The 14,480-nt window shown below is 43.7% G+C and overlaps 1 long non-coding RNA gene across 1 annotated transcript; it reads right to left on the bottom strand.

The window, feature by feature from the left end:
• Positions 1-1,631: 1,631 nt before the first annotated feature.
• LOC108934270 (uncharacterized) lies at positions 1,632-8,662 on the bottom strand. The gene is made up of 3 exons (XR_001966114.2): positions 8,591-8,662; positions 2,327-2,434; positions 1,632-1,699 (listed from the first exon to the last, which is right to left on the bottom strand). It is a non-coding gene; the product is annotated as an uncharacterized LOC108934270 (long non-coding RNA).
• Positions 8,663-14,480: the final 5,818 nt, after the last annotated feature.

Below are 14,480 nucleotides of genomic sequence, written 5' to 3'. Positions count from 1 at the left end.
TCATTTTACTGCAGCAGTGCTAAGGTAAGTATCTTTCTCAAGGCTACTACAGCTGGAGGTGGGATTCAAACCTGCAACCTTTAGGTCCAAAGGTAGCTGCAACCACTATGCCCGTCGTATTAGTCCTTAACATGATACTCCAAGAACAGCTGTGTAGTTACTCACTGTGCAAGGAGTTCTGTCCTGTTAACTATCAGCTTTTGCAGGAAACATGTGAGAAAGTGACCTTCACTCCCAACTGGTGCAGTTTAGTAGCCTTTGTGCTGAAAATGCTAAGATGCTGGCAGCAGAGGTTAAGGTGCAACTGAGGAGAGAAGGTCAGGGGAGAACTTGGAGGAGGAAGACAAGGGGGATGGTAAGGTTTAGCACTTCACCGTAGCTGTGAGAGAGGTGAAATTTCACAAGTGAACAGAAGGGGGCAGTACAAACTCTCTGAATTAAATTGCTGTATGTTAGTTCACAGGTTCCTGCTCAAACAGCACAAGTCTCATGATGTTCTTCTGCTCAATCCACCATTACTCAAGTTTGTCCTCTATGCTAGGATGTGCTCTTTGCATCTCTCCAGTAACACTGACTTGTTCCACCTTCACCAGTTACTCATCAGAGTGTGCAGGCCCTTGGCATTCTCCTTGGCAGAAAAAGGCCCGGGTTTTTTTTCTTTTTTTTTGCCCAAGTCAAATAGAGCTTTCGGCAAGCAGAACGCTTTCTTCCAGCACAGCCCTTTCCTTTACATTTATAATTAACTGACCAATTCAGATGCGTCAATTTGGTAAATAGCTTTTGGTTCAACAGGGAGTGCACTGATGCAGTATGTGGACATGTTATTTTATTAATGTCTTTATAGGGCCAGCATAAAGTGGCATGTGGCTTTTAGTAGCATGTCCCTAAGCGTCATGTGTCACTTCAGCTATGCTCAGTTGTCTGTTACTTTTGTTACTGTTTTGTGGTTCAGTCAGAATATGTAAGAAATGCGTACAGAAAAATCAAAAAGCTGAAGTGCACAGGGTCTGAATCTCAGCAAACGTTAACACATCACTGATGCCGGAGCCTGATACTTTGAGGATGTCGGAATGAAAATGTTTACCTGTGGCTTTGCATTTTTGTAAGCATTGTAGGCCAAAATACATGTAGAAAGAATTCTAACGTACTGAAAACTTCTTGAGCAGGATCATGTGTTCCCTAAATGTCAAGTAATATAATCTTAGAACATTAGGTTCCTTTTTTAGAAATTGCATTCCCATAAAAATCAGTTACTACATTAATTTTTTTAAGTTATTTTGCATTAAGGGAAAAACAATATAAAAGTACACAGACTAAAATGCGCACACACAAATGAAAGGTGTTTGGTGCATGAGAGCTGGGTGCGTTTAATACAGTGAAAAAGTCTTCTGAACATATATAAGAGCAAATGGACTTAATTTTAATAGAAGGCCTGTTTTTGCCCTTTCAGCCAGCATTATATTGCGTGGCCCAGCTGTGTTTGGCAGGTTGTTCAATGTCTCCCCCCCCCCCCCCATGTGACCATTCTTGGTACACGTGAAGCTTGTTTCACCAGAGGCCCTTTCCTTCTCTGCGGCCGCGTTGCTCTTTGTGGAACGGCTGCTAACCGAGGAGATACACCAAGAAGACGACGTGCGGCGGGTTTGCGGAAGGACTGAAGGACATGGTGCAGGTTCTCCTGGTAAATCTGCTTCTCTTCCTGAATGGGACCGAAGTAGACCAGCTTTGGGCATGTGTGATGGAATGGATGTGCTGAGTGTTTTAAGTTGGTCCAGCAAATTTATCCACAAACTGAGAACAAGTCAAACTAGACAAAGGTACAGTGCCACCTAGTAAGACATGTAACAAAAAGGATTAACAAAAATGCACTTTGTGTGACATTTACCCTGTGTCTGACGCACTCTGCTCCTCCTCTGACAGTTCAGCAGGTCTGGCTGCTCTCAGCTGAGAGCCTAAATGGATGTGTGGGTGGACATGTGGCACGCTGCTGAGTGACGGCAAGCGATGGAAGTTCGAAGCTTGTGGAACGCATATTCCGGAGGAGGCCGTTGTCATGGCAACGGAGCGCTAATGCTACGCGTTACATAGGACAAAGGGTCACGTATTCCGCTGCTCTCGTTGGACTGATTAGCAGGGGTTCGGCCCGAGGTGGTCAGTTCTGGGTGGTTTGTAGCCGCAACGCCATGGTGCATAAAAACAACTAGCTTAATGTGGGATGTGTTTGACACCTGTTTCCTGAATTCTGATCTGTGAGGACCAGTATGGGGACCTATTGACATTTTTCAGCCACGGTCAATATTCTTCTGAAGATAGACGATCGGCTCACCGTGTTCAGGTGACAGAGTGCAGGAACAACCGCTTCCCGTGCCTCCTGTGTTCCTGGCCTTCTCCACGGCGCTCTCCTCTGGTGCCTTGAAAAGGTGCACTTCTCTGTCTGTGGAGAAGCATTATATAAACTCTGTTGTGCTTGCGGGGGCGGCTTACATAAGTGACTAACTTGCCGAGGTGCTCCTCGTTCACTGATAAATATTCCCCCTTTGAAAACTCTAAAGTCTTAAGATGCGCTCTCTCACCACTGATCATTGCTACTCCATTTTTATCTAGATCCTATGACTATAGTCGCCTACAGACAAAAAAAAACACAACAATCACAAATTATCCAGGGTTAGAGCACAATAACGTCCAATTCTAACTGTAACCTTACCCCCACCGTTTGTTCAATGTGTTGTCACATTTTCGGTGTTTAGAATCTGTACGAAGATTTGATATGTTAACGAAGTGGTGGGCGAAGCGAAGCCTGTAGGAAGTGCCCAGCATCTATTAGAGGGAGTGCAGTGGTTTAGTAGTACAGGCTGTACCTTGAAGGGCTTGAGAATGTTTTGAAGGATGGAGTATGAAATAATGGGAAATGATAAAGGCTTAAGGGTCTCTGAAACATTTTCTTGGTGTACTGGCACTTGTTCCAGTTCAGTATCCATCCAACTATCCTTGTTCATATAACTATACATTTTGTTACAATTCTTAACAGAACAAATCAGTTGGAATGGACACATAGATTTAGTTTTTATCAGCTTCTATGTGTTTACTTATCTGACACCTTCGTCGCCAAGACATCTAAAGGAGTAAGAGTGGTCCCTCAGTGCCCCCTCCTCCCCCCACACACAGCAGGACCCTCTGCTTTCCACCCCTCTTTGTCTTGGGAAAGTTTCTGTGCCCTTTACAGTTATGCTAATAATTCTTTGTAATGTGCACTTTATATTTATGAACACATTAAATCAAAATGATTGTTAAACATTGTCAAAGATTCTTCACTTCTGCATTAATTATCCCGGTAGGTAGCTTAACCTTGTTATTTTCTTTGGAGAAAAGTGTCAGCTCGGTGAATAAGTGCGAGTTACTTACTTGCCCAATTGTATAGCCGAGCAATTTAGAGTAAGTACCTTTCTCCAGGTAGCTGGAGGGGCATTTAGGGCCAATTTCTGGTCGTGTTACTGCACAGATTGTGGAACATCAAACTCAGTACAGACTTGGCAGAAACACTTTTTTCAAAGAGGAAGGTAGCTGGTTAAGTAGGGGTTGGCGTTAATACCCTTGGATCCAAAGGTTGCGGGTTTGATCCCCACCTCTGGCTGTAGTACTTACCCTGAATTGCTCCAGTAAAATTACACAGCTGTTTAAATGGATAAGTAACCTTAATGTTGTCAGTTGCTTTGGAGAAAAGCATCAGGTAAAGGAATAAATATAAACAGATGAGCTCAGTTCCCCACATCTGATATGAGAATTACTCCCTTGCTGCTGTAAGCTGAGTGGCTGGTCTAGAAGGGACAATGGACAGGCCCCTGAGGTCCTCGGCAGTCCTGATGAGAACGTCTCGAGGGGACCTATGGCAGTGCTAAGTTACAAAGCTCAAGTGTCAAGTCACGCTGCAAGGCATGCAGGAAATATTACACTTACGTGTATTTATCAGATGCTTTTCTCCAAAGCAACGTACATCTTGTAGAAAATACAATGTGTTCATTACATGAGCAAGGAGAAACACTTAAGCAGACATGATTCTTAAGTGCAGTTAGTTTCCACCATATGAACTAATGTTCACCACACGAGTAGCTGCATAAAACTTTCTGAATAGCAACGATTCCTGATCACCTTCCTAGTAATATATACAGGTATATATATTTTTTCTGAGATACAGATAAACATTTATGTTACATTACAGGAGTAGCTGTGTAAAGGTTTATCTGGGGATGATCTTAAAGTTATAGAGCATAAATGTTACACTACATGAACTTAAGAGATGATGGGTTAAGTGAGTCTGGAAGAGGTGAGTTTTCAGACCCTTTTTAAATGTGGACAGAGATTCAGCAGTTCTGAGTGAGAGGGGAGGTCGTTCCACCACAACGAAGCCAGAACTGAGAACCTTTGTGCTTTTTATGTAAATATTAAATGTTATTTAGTTTCTTATTTTATATAAATATTACAGAGTTGGGATTCTCAGCAATTGTGAGAGGAAGAAAAAGGTCATGAGGCACCAGATGGCAATGGTGTCCAAGAAACTGAAAATAAATGGGACAACTGAGGAATCTGCTGCTGAACAAGGGCCCTTTGGCACTGCGGTAAACCATAGCAAAGTTCATTAGACATTCCCGAGGCTTGAATAAGTTTACTTTGTTCAAGTACGTTGTATCTTCTCTATCCATATTCTGCAGTTATCAAAGGCGTAATTCCTGGATCCTTAACCGTGCTCATACCCCTACCTGAAACCACGTAGTGCCATTTTCTGGAGGCCTGGCCATATCAGTTAGTCAGACCCTAACCCTTACTGTAACCGTAGCGCAGCTCCACTCTTCTGCGGCTTCAACCTGGTGCCTGACCTCATCATCCTAACCCCTAAACAAACCTATGCGAAGTTGTGTTCTGCTCCCCGATCTGATCCCTTCGCCTCTCCTATTTGACATTTTCTCGCAGCTTATCCTTTTAGCTCCAAGGTCAGCTCCTCTCTCTTGTCTAGTTGCTTCCCCTCCGCTTTCAAACGTTACCCTCATTTCACTGCTGTTAAAGAAACCCGTGAAGACCTTCAGCGGATCTGCTCCCCGATGCATAGAAGACCTGATCGCTTGTTCTGCTCTAACCTGAATGTCCTCCTCCACCTCTGCCCACTTGGTGGTCCCACACACAAGTGGTCCAAAAGCACCAAGGTTTTCAGTTCTGGCTCCGATGTGGTGGAATGACCTCTGTCTGTCAGAACTCCCTCAGAACTGCTGAATCCCTCTGTACATTTAAGAAGGGTCTCGAAACACACTTCTTTCTGACTCGGTTCTACCCTGATCTCCTAAGTGGCTGATGAATATTATTCAATATAAACATGACTTGTTTAACAACAGTTTGTTTAATAATGGAAGTTGCTCGTTTAACCCATACAGGTCAGGGTTATAGCGGGGTATACGACACATGGACTGCACTTGGGAATCGCGTGTCTGCGTCCAAATATCTCCTCCTGTGGATGTGATGCACTTTTCGTACTGTTCCCTGAGTCGCTTTGGAGAAAAGCATCAGCTAACTGAATAAATGTAAATGTAAATATGCAGTAAATATAAATGCCTTCATTCCCATCCACTGAACATGACCTCCCTCTACTGGATACTGACAGGAATGGTCTTCCAGACAGTTTCTTAATTTAAAAATGATGAACCAATAAACCTAACAATCTGGGTGAGGAGAGCTGCTGGCTGCAGATGCTTCTGGGTGGGAATCGGCATCTTCCACATGGAGGAAAACCCTCCAAGGCGTTTGTCCGTGCTCACCCAGGACCGGCTTCCACATGTTAAACGCGATGTGGTCCACGGTGAAAGCAGCTAGGTGTGGAGCTTGAAAGTGTCAAAGAATTGGCCGATGAGGTCACGGACATTGAGGAAATTCAAATAAATCAATGAACTGCATAGAAATGAACTGGGCCTTAATGTATTTTAAGAGCTGAATGCGATTTGGAAGCTACGAACATAATCATGCATAATTAATGGCCCAGTATGTAATGAAAGCATTCAGTAAATATGATCTTCAGTTTGGAAGGATATGACACGACGGTGTTCAAATTATGGTTATTATAGGCAGATCACACTAAAAACTTTGAATCCATGTATGCACTGGTTAAGGAAAGGGGTGAAAATTCACACTTCACCATCATAATTGATTGGGACAAAAAAAATTCATTACTCATGTTTAATTTCTCTAACTGGAAAAATCCAAAGCGACTTCCAATGAACTCTATGTAGTGTTATCAGCCCACACACTTTGTTCACCGCGGTGACTTACACTGCTAGATACACTACTTACACTGGGTCACTCATCCATACATCAGTGGAACACACACACTATGGGGAACCTAAACAGCATGTCTTTGGAGTGTGGGAGGAAACCAGAGCACCCAGAGGAACCCCACACAGACACAGGGTGAACATGCAAACTCCACACAGACTGAGCAGGAATTGAAGCCATGTCCTCTCACACCACCCAGGTGCGAGAGGACGGCAGCGCTACTCGCTGTGCCACCCAGCACAGTAGTTACAGCACCAAAAACTTGATGCTACTGGACTGTTGCACTGCCTCACTGTGGAAGAGCCACTTCTCCATATTTCAGACCTGGGATGTTAGAGGTGAGAGGAAAGTCATTCGCTCCGGTCGGTTTGCCAGGGAAAGACGTGTTCACCGGTGTAAAGGCGTGCAGGTACAGTTCTGTACCCAGCTGCGTGCCTAATGCCGGGCCTTGGGCTCAAATCCCTTCCGCTTCTCCCTGCTCTCCAAACCATTCTTTCCTGGAAGGAGAGTTTCTCCAGCTGTGGGTCATGATGAATGGCTGCGCAGCCAAAGCACTGATCTCCATAAACACCAGATGGAATATTGGGAGAACACTTCTAATGCGAACATATTTCGGTGACTGATGGCTTCCCAAGTCACGCAGTGTTTCTCTTCGCCTCCCTGCAGGGTCATATTTAATCGTTTGCTCCGACATCCCGGCAACAGAGTCATACTTGATACCACGTGTGAAAAATGCCCTCGTTTTTCCCCGCCCTCATCTCCCTGCAAGACTAATATCTGCAGTTTGCTGCTGAATTGGCCCTGTTATTTAAAGCCTCTAAATAAACAGTGGTTGTGAACAGCCAGTACCTTGACTGAGCACAATGATGCAGGACATCGTGCCATGTGGACGTGCTGTGCGACGAACAGCTGTGATTCGCCCATTTAATCAAAGTCCTATATAAAAATACCACAAAAGTTCACGAAACTGTTTCACAGCGCCTGGTGGTGCGAGAGGACATGGGTTCGATCCCTGCTCAGTCGGTGTGGAGTTTGCATGTTTCTGCGTGGGTTTCCTCCAGGTGCTCTGGTTTCCTCCCACACCCCAAAGACATGCTGTGCAGGTTCCCCCATAGTGTGTGAGTGACAGAGAGAGAGAGTGTGTTCCACTGATGTCTGGATGAGTGACTCAGTGTAAGTAGTGTATCTAGCAGTGTAAGTCACCACGGTGGATAAGGTGTGTGGGCTGATAACACCGTAGAGTTCGTTGCAAGTCGCTTTGGAGAAAAGCGTCTGATAAATAAATAAATTCAAATGTTTTTTCCAACAATTTTAAGTACGTTTTTATTTTTGACCAAAGTTAATAAAAACGAATAAAATAAAAGTATTATGTTCCGATGTACTGGTGTAAAATCTTGGGGGTACCCTGCCCTGCTTCATATGATCCTAGGATACTGCTGTAACCCTGTTATTGATAACACATTGATGGAAACATTTTAAAGTATTTTTCACTATAGCTTTTTCTAGGATTTTTACAGAACGCAACCCGTTAATAAGTGGAGGGAAATTTTTTACTGTACGCGAGTTACAAACAAATCGAGTTACGTACAGTCGTCACGTTCCAGCAGCAGTGTACAAAATATAGTTTACCTTTATGAAGTGTTTATTTGAAATTTAATGACTTTAATGACTGACTTTAAATATTTTTATATTTAAATATGTATTTGTAAAAAAAAAAAAAAAAAAAAGAGATATTTTGAAAATATTTAAATATTCATATTTATAATACAGTATTTGTATTTTTAATCTGATGATAAAACCCGCACTGAGAGGGGGAAAAAAACAACAACGTTCGGTGAAGGTGAGCTGTTTATCGAGCTCTGAGAGACTGTTGAAAAGTTTCTCTTACTGTGTTTTTCAGGGTATTACCCAGAGCACCGATGCGATGGAGAAAAACACGACCACACTAACTGTGATGTCACACCAGAGAGCTATACGTGCTTCTGTCTCGGAGTTCTCCGCTAACGTCCTTTAGTTTATGCAAACTTAACGTGTGTGTCCCCGGGAAGCTCATGTGCTTCAGAGCTTTCTTGTGTCACTCCAGGACACCGGCAATCTGACTGCAGTGACGCACTAATAAAGTGGCATCTCATGAATAACACACATATACATATCATAGAGAGCGGCAGCATCGGTCCTCAGAGCCGCCGCCGCCGCCGCCGCCGCCTGCTACTCAAACTCAAAGGAGTCGGGTTTGAAACCCACCTCCTGCTGTGTTACCCTTGAGCGAGGTACTTACCCTGAAAGGCAACATTCTGAATTCTCCATCTGTGCAAGTGGGTCAATGTTTTTAAACAGCTTGGTTACTGTGAGCCAAATCAGGTAATTAAACTGACGTTCGGTGATGATGACATCACTGATGTGCACCGATCCTGCTTTATTAGGACACGTATGACAAAGGGGACCTAGTCTATGTTTAAACGTTAAAGGAAATCTCGTATTCGAAATTTAAAAAGGAGAAAGGAACATTCCAGAGAAAAATATGGTAAACTTACAACCGGCTCTGTGGTGGTGACAGGGTCATTTAAAAAACACACACATTTTTTTTTCTCTCCGTCCCTGGAAATTGCGGACAACAACATTGAGGAAAGTTGGACTCGGAAGCTTCGGTGAGTCATGCGCCGGGATGCGTTAAAGTGATGAGTCATTACTGAAAATCAATACCAGCCAGGCCTATCTCTTCTTTGGAAGTATAAAACAAAGGGAGTAAAATAGTGGTACAAACAATTTTTTTATTGGTTTCCTGCACAGCAGAGGGTCAAGACATCATACGGAGGGACAGAACACAGAGAAGAAGTAAATTATATGTCCACATATATATTGAGCGAAGGCTCAGGGTCAAAAGGTTACAATTTATCGCAGCAGTTTCACTCTTTTAGATGACAATTAATATTTTAGACTCTTGAAGTAGATTGGCATGTTTCATATTCATCCTCAGATAAGTTACAGCAGGAATTTTTCTGATTATACTGTGAACCCTATATATGCATATGGATCACTTAGAATTTGTTGTTTATTAGTTTTGTATCATTCCAAGGATTGCTCTCGGCGGCGAGCCGTCGGGTCGCGGGGCTCGACGATCTGAGCGCGTTCGTCAAATCGTCGCTGCTCCGCGTGCGACACGATTACCCGCGGCGCACGGCACGAAGAAGAAATCACAGCTTTTTTCCTCTCTAATTGGTGCACAGGCATTGTCTAAAAACAGCAGCGTAAGAAGCAACCCAACCAAATTCACACGTTCGGTGCTTTTCACTTTTGTTATTTTTAAATGCAGGGTCTTGGCATCCTCATTGAATTTTGAACCTCCCACACACGGGCCTGTGGGGATGGTGATGTGCACCCTCCTCTTCTGATCCACCGCTGGAGCGCTTTCACAAGCAGGGAGCAGCGGATCGACGGAAGCGGAGAAATCGCCGCGATTCCTGTGCGAAAGGTCATCCCCAAGACCTGCGGCAAAGCTCTCGGTGAGCCGGACGCAGCGCCTGGCAACTGTTTCTTCCCTCGTTAACCCCAGGCACGAAAAAAATGGTGTGAGGAGATCCACCAGCGAAACAACTGCGGAACCAAAAGCAAAAGCAGTCTAGCACCTCACAACATTAAGTAACTTGTTACATGATGCGTTAAATGTTGGGAAGTTAGATGGCGGGTGGTTTTCATCTCCATCCAAAGAAAATTCATACACAGCCTCAGCTGAAATACCATAAGGACATCAGGAACAGTTCAGTGAACACCAGCAAATTCCATTTCTTTGACTTTATGGTCCCATCTATCCATCCATTCATCGTTTGGCCACAGTCCCATGCCCCAGACTGGTAGTCACACCTGGAAAAAGTGGAAATAAGCACCAGAAGTGAAGCTAGAAAACTGGTGATCTAATATAGTGCTGTAATACTTTTGAGAAAATTGGATGTTTACTTTGTTTCGGTTTTGTGTTGTATTTTTACAGCTGAAGGAATATTGTGGAGGCTGTGCAAAGTGGTGTCATCCTTTGGCAAAATACAACTATACTTTCCCTGACTTTGCTATGCCTGAATTCCATCCATACACACACTGTCTGAAACCGCTTGTCCCATACGGGGTTGCGGCAAACCAGAGCCCAAGCCTGCAACACAGGGTGTAAGGCTGGAGGGGGAGGGGACACACCCAGGACGGGACGCCAGTCCATCACAAGGCACCCCAAATGGGACTCGAACCCCAGACCCACCAGAGAGCAGGACCAGGGCCAACCCACTGCACCGCTGCACCACCATATCCCTTCTGGGGCTTTGTCTCCCATCTCCCTCTTAATTATCTTCTGAATGCAGATGAATTAAAGCGACGAATAAGGCGGCGAACATACTCCTCTTTTAGAGAAACGCAATTAATGATTTCCTGGGTATTTTGTTTCATCTCGCTTTATCGAAAGCCTTTCTGCTGCTGGGGCCGTATTTCTCCGACGGAGACCTGCTATAGAGCAACTCAGATATTTTCACTGATCTTAGACACCAGGTTTCCTTGGGAACAGACAACCCACCTGTTGGAGAGAGACTGCATGTTATTGGAGGGCGACCAAAATCCATTTCACCCCCTAGGCAACCCGCCAACGTTACCTTTCCACGGATTTCAGGGTGGGGTTGTGAAGATATGTGGGGTGTCTTCATTTATAGGGTATTTATAGTTATAGGGTATTTATAGCCCTACTAAGTATTGTAATGTGTCATGTGTAACGTAAGGTCTGAGAATTTCAGTTCTAAATGTTTTCAAACGTTAAAAACAGTGCCAATCAATCAATCAAAGATTTATTTGTCAAATGCACAACAATACAATGTATAGCAGTGGTTGCTGGCAATGAAATGTCTTTTTCCTCAAGCTCAAGGGGGGTGAATACAAAATACATTAAGATTACAAATAAGTTAAAAACATGCAAAAAAAGCAGCATTAAAACCTAAATATAACTAATATAGAGTTTCAGTGTTTTGAAATGAATCGTTAAAAGAAGAAAACCTCAGTGCACAGCTCGTCGTGCAGCAAAATGAGATAATTGGTCATCGGCCTGAATAGGTTTTTTCAAATCACCGTATTTAATTTTTAATCTTTTTTTTTTTTAATTTATATAATTATTTCTGTTGTGTTTTTAAAAGTTCATGTTCTGGATCAAGTTAATTGTTTGCAGTGAATTACTTTTTTATGTCTTATTGCACCTGGGGAGAGAAACCGTGAAGCAGAAAAGTTACTGGAACTGAAATGTAAGAGAGCAGATTACAGGGTAAGTAACCTGTCAGTGTAAAGTAAGTGTAAATAAGTGTAAGTGTTAATAAATGTAATTAAGTGTAAGTGTATAATTAAGATTAAGTGTAAGTGTTAAGTGTATTTAATAGTAAGTGTAAGACTGAACACATGAAACAAAGAAAACTTTATATTGATAGGATTTCCATTTATTGGCCAATAAAACAGAGGTTGGCAGTATTGCGTTACATTTACTCCGTTACCTTTACTTTACTCAGATTCTGGGGAAGTGATACTTTTCACATCTGGAAAGACAAAAAAGTCCTTTTGCTGCCTCACATTTCCGCCTCCCTATTCCTGAACGTTTACAGTTTTTCCATTTTTTGCAAGAGCTGAAACTGAGTTAAAGAGTTCAGCTGCTGCAGAGTAGCAACTATACATCTAATGTAAGTGAATTCTGGAAAATGTATCAAACTGTGTTAATTAATATGCAAAATAATATTGTGACAATGGACAACTCGGGGAATCAAAGAATATGTTTTCCCTATTTTTCCAGAGAAGTGCTTTTTGGAGTCTGACTTTCGTTTAGGTGAAAAATCCATTTTCATTTGTTAGAAAAAAATGCTGCAAAACGGTATGAAAAATCTTCTATGATAATCTTATAATAAATGCCTCCACCTCTCAAGCATGCAGATTTACTTTAAAATGAGGACAATCACCATGTTCACAGTACTGCAATGGACTGACACCCTGTCCCAGGCGTAGTCTTGTGCCCTGTGATTCCAGGATAGGCTCCGGACCACGGCGGCCCACAACTGAACAAGTGACTAATGATGATGTGTGTTGATAGCATTCAAAAGTGACATTCAACAGTACATTAGAATAAATAAAAAACTTCACCCCAGAGAAAATTCAAAAGTTGGGAATATAACTGAATGAGGGGGATGCGGTGGCGCAGTGGGTTGGACCGCAGTCCTGCTCTTTGGTGGGTCTGGGGTTCGAGTCCCGCTTGGGGTGCCTTGCGACGGACTGGCGTCCCGTCCTGGGTGTGTCCCCTTCCCCCTCCGGCCTTACGCCCTGTGTTGCCGGGTAGGCTCCGGTTTCCCGTGACCCCGTGAGGGACAAGCGGTTCTGAAAATGTGTGTGTGTGTATAACTGAATGAGGAATATTATATCAATATTATATCAAGTTTTGATAATGACGTTAACATGTGTAACAAATCCATTGATTTTTTTACGTCCGAGAGGATTCATATGATGACGTCCTTCGTATGGAGAATGTGTCCCACGCCCCCGCCTCGCTGACGAACACACAAGGTGCATGTGCAAGTTGCGGTAAAGGAGGTAAAGGAGGTAAAGGCCCATCATACAGGCAACTGCGTTGCTCAGATAAATGAAGTTCTTTTGTTTTTTTCCCCTAATATGTGTCAGAACGGCAGAGCACAGAATGGTGCCGAGATGTGGGCCGACTACAAATGGACTTGTCACAACACATCACTTCACCAAAGAGCTCAGCAGAAAGCTTTGGAAACTTCATCCTCATCAAAAAAATCCTGCAGACCTGCCGACACTTTCATCTGTAAGAAAATCCGGGAACCGTGTTCTTGTCGGCGAGAGACGCGTCTGTCTGCGCCAGAGCGTGAAACGTTATTTTAACTCGTGAAACATGGGAGCAAAGCGCCTCCGACGCAAGTATATATTGAAACGTAGTGCATTACCACTTCTGTCATGTGACCTCTGACCTTTGATTGTCAACTGTTGATATAAGGTGCTGTGTGAATGCTGTTCAAGTGTAAAACAAGTTGATGTTTAAGCGAAACATTCAATTTTACCTCCACATTTCATAGACACTTTGCGAAACATTTCTGATATTATTAAGCTTTTAGCAATTTACCTCAAAAATCCATTGATTGGTCAATCGATCGATCCATCTTCATTAACCACTTTTCCTGATCAGGGTCATGGTGGTCCAGAGCCTATTCTGGAATTACTGGGCACAAGGCTAAGGGGATGTAGACTCACACACTCGCCCATACACACACTATGGGCAATTTAGGATCTCCAACCCACCTGAACTGCGTGTTTTTGGACTGTGGGAGGAAACCAGAGCACCCGGAGGAAACATGGGGAACTCCATACAGACTGAGCCAGATTCGAACCTACACCCGGACAGCCCAGAGACCACCATGTTGTACTTGACCTCAAAAAGCTGAAGGAAAATAGAGGAGACCTCGCAAAGAGCTCTCCCCTTCCTGCCCTTCAATGTGTCATGACTCTCTGAAGCCTCTGCAGATAAATTCAATGAAACTGTGTATTAGGATTAAAGGGGTGTTTAAAAGAGGGCTGTTAAGAGTTCATTGTGGGGATGTGGTGGCATAGTGGGTTTGGCCAGGACCTGCTCTCTGATGGGTTTGGGGTTCGAGTCCTGCTTGGGGTGCCTTGTGATGGACTGACATCCTGTCCTGGGTGTGTCCCCTCCAGCCTTGCGTCCTGCGTTGCAGGGTTAGGCTCCGGTCTGCTGTGACCCTCCTCGGGACAAGTGGTTTCAGACAGCGTGTGTGTGTGTGTGTGTTAATGGTTGTCCGAGGTTTCTTTTTTTGAAATTACCCTTCCGGTTTCCCTCTTTCTCCGTGGGACACTTATGAGGCACGATATGATATCTGAGCACGACTCACCTGCAGCACAGATATTATATGTTATTGGAGTGCGATCAAATCCCGTTGGACCACCAAGACATCCAAATGAAATTTTACCTCACTGTGAAGAATGGCTTTCAGGGTGAAATGGGGAAGAGAGACACTTCCTGACGCTGGCTGACTCGTGGGGGGGGGATTGAAATGTGAGAGCAAAGGAAGGCAGAAATGAACAAAGAAAGAAGAAGAAGAAGAAGATTGTTCCGGCACCAAATGTTAAAAAGTAACACC

This window comes from Scleropages formosus, chromosome 4 (assembly GCF_900964775.1).
Source record: "Scleropages formosus chromosome 4, fSclFor1.1, whole genome shotgun sequence".
Classification (NCBI taxonomy): Eukaryota; Metazoa; Chordata; class Actinopteri; order Osteoglossiformes; family Osteoglossidae; genus Scleropages; species Scleropages formosus.
Note: the sequence above shows the minus strand (reverse complement) of the source record. Positions and strands in the feature narration are given on the sequence as shown.